At 45.8% G+C, this 2,619-nt stretch overlaps 1 pseudogene; it reads left to right on the top strand.

Annotated features, from left to right (window-relative positions):
- Window positions 1-457: 457 nt before the first annotated feature.
- On the top strand, window positions 458-1,313 carry LOC147457195 (calcium-dependent protein kinase 27-like; annotated as a pseudogene).
- The last annotated feature ends 1,306 nt before the right edge of the window (window positions 1,314-2,619 follow it).

The following is a 2,619-nucleotide window of genomic DNA, read 5'->3' as shown; positions in this document are numbered from 1 at the left end:
TTCGACACTATGAGCCTAAAACACACGCTTTTGCTTTTGGACGTATAAACACGCGATTGCAAATGCGTGCAAAATTCAAATGAATGCTTCTCTGACTTGCTGTTGGATAGGCAATGCTAGCTAGGTCAAGCAGAACCTGCGGGCCCTACTTAGCAGGGAGCCTTCAAGCGCAAGCTAGGCGCTGGTGATCGTCTGCATCAGCGGCCAGGAGATCAGCGCTCTACCTTCCACATTACAATCAGAGAAGAGCTGCGTGCGATGGCGATGGAGGATTTACGTGCACCCATCGACAATATTGAGCAGCCTGCTATATCATTAAAGCTGCAGCAGGAGCTGAACATTTATACGGGTAGGGCTGGAGATTGTGGGTGCCCCACTTGGTGAGGGCAGCTTTGGTACCGTTTTTCTTGTTAGGGAACTCGTTACAGATTCTAACAGTAGTTTTTATTACAGGTATATGGCATGTAAAATGCTTGTGAAGCATCCTGATCATGAGGAGCAAGAAGTGGTGGATGCTTCATGGGAGCTTTGGGTCATGAAATTCCTCTCAGAGCGAGCATACCGCGACACGCCGATCGTGCGCATGTTGGGTTTTTACGAGAGCTTCGATGGCCGGCCTTGTGTTGCCATGGAGCTTTGCAATGGAGGCAGCTTATTGGATGTTATGCAAAAGAAGTGGAGAGGGGGCTGCAACATGAGAGACAGTGAGGTGGCCCTTGCTGTGTACAATGTCTCCAAGGCGTTGCTCTTCTGCCACCAGCACGACATCATGCACCTCGACATAAAGCCTGAGAACGTTCTTCTCCGTGAGGAGGAGGCCATCTCCACAGCATGCTTAGCAGATTTTGGGTTGGTCGTGCCCTTACAAGACGATGAGGTCACTGATGGTAATTACATGGTGTTGCAAGATTGCAAAGGCAGGGGAACTCCTGGCTATTGTGCACCCGAGGTACAAACAGATGGTATCTTGAGCATGGGCCGACACATGGAGCCTTGGTGCCATGTTGCTGGAGATGCTAACGGGCGAAGTGCCACCGCAAAGCAGCATTGCATTGTCGCAATGGTGGAGCGATCTCGGGGCAGAGCAGTTGGAAGACGATCTTCGGAGGAACGTGAAGGATTGGAAATGGCTGGACCACATGGCCCAGGACTTGCTGTTGGCAATGCTCTGCCCCATTTCTCCCACAGGTTGCCTCTCCAACTAGTGCTCAGCCATCCTTGGCTTTGCAACAACCTCCCCATGCATACAAATTCAGAGATGTAATTGACTATTGTCATGTACAGATCAGTTGTAGCTAGAGGACTTAAAACCAGCGAGCTGGCGACAGCTACATCGGAAGGCAAATATATTTTGTAATAAATTATGCAGCAAAATATGATACTACCTGTCTTCTGTAATTTGGATTGTGGCTTGGGTTTTTATTGAGGCTACTTATATATAATAGGCTGTCGAACACCGATTTGGACAATTAATTTTCAATTTTTTGCCTGATGTTGCATGATTGTCCGTAGGCATGGATTGGTTTTCTGTCGTTAGCAATTCTAATTCTCATGGCTCCTTCTCTAATTGGCTTTGATACGAGAGATCCAGGCTCCTTCGCTATTTATTGGCTAAGGCCGGGAAGATCGTCATCACCCCAAAATTGAGCAAGCATCAAACTAAAGTTTTTACATGGATCCTTTTGGAAGAGACACCTTGACAATTAGAACATGCTTAAGAAGGTGTCGCTTCCAAAATGTTTCTTAGAGCGAGACGATTAAGATTGTATTGATGAAACCTCGATATGGGTACATGTTTATGCTAGGCCCACAATGGCAACCTCTAAGAAAAGGCAAGTAGGTGCTAATACGTAATGCAGCCCATGATGCAAAAACCTACTTTGATACCAATTCTTGGATGAATGCACACAAACATGGTGAAGAAGGGAGGCACACAAAATAGGAAGTAGCACTATTGAATTTGTGGATGTAGAGATAATGCTTGACCTAGAATGATACAAGACAAAGAGAAAAAAATCATCTAATGAGGGAGAAAACTGACAGGAAGAGAAAAAAATTTGGTGGGCTCGAAAATTCTGGTCATTTGGCACCCCACTATCGTGAACCCACGACCTCCCTCTAGCAAGCCATGTGCTCTAATCACTATGCATGCATGCATATAGGGGATTTGGGTTTGTCATTATGTAAACATGGGCGGAGTTGTAGATTTGGGGCAATTTTGTAAATTCCGACCGTCTGATCGGACGGCCAAGAGCACCCTCATTTTTTCCTCCACCCTTGACCCCCTTTGAATATAGTGTTGAGGAGGAGCGCTTTGCCTATGCACGTTGTCGTGCCGTGGCACGTGCATAATGTGAAAATAAAAATATCTACTTAAGGAAGCCTTCAACCAAATTCTTCAGTAACCCTATTGGCTATAAACATTGTAGCCACTCTTCAAGGTTGTGTGTAGCCAAATATCGTTTCTTTTGTTGTGCCTTACTTCTACAAGATTTTGTGTAACTTGTGTTGTGAGGTAGGTTGGGGCATGGATACAAGGGACTTTACAATACTATGAATAATTTTATGGGGGGACCGGCTCCATGCAAATCCGGTCCTCGACTGTTGTCAATTGCTTAA

This window comes from Adiantum capillus-veneris, chromosome 5 (genome assembly GCF_014529385.1).
Source record: "Adiantum capillus-veneris isolate H3 chromosome 5, ASM1452938v2, whole genome shotgun sequence".
Lineage (NCBI taxonomy): Eukaryota > Viridiplantae > Streptophyta > Polypodiopsida > Polypodiales > Pteridaceae > Adiantum > Adiantum capillus-veneris.
Note: the sequence above shows the minus strand (reverse complement) of the source record. Positions and strands in the feature narration are given on the sequence as shown.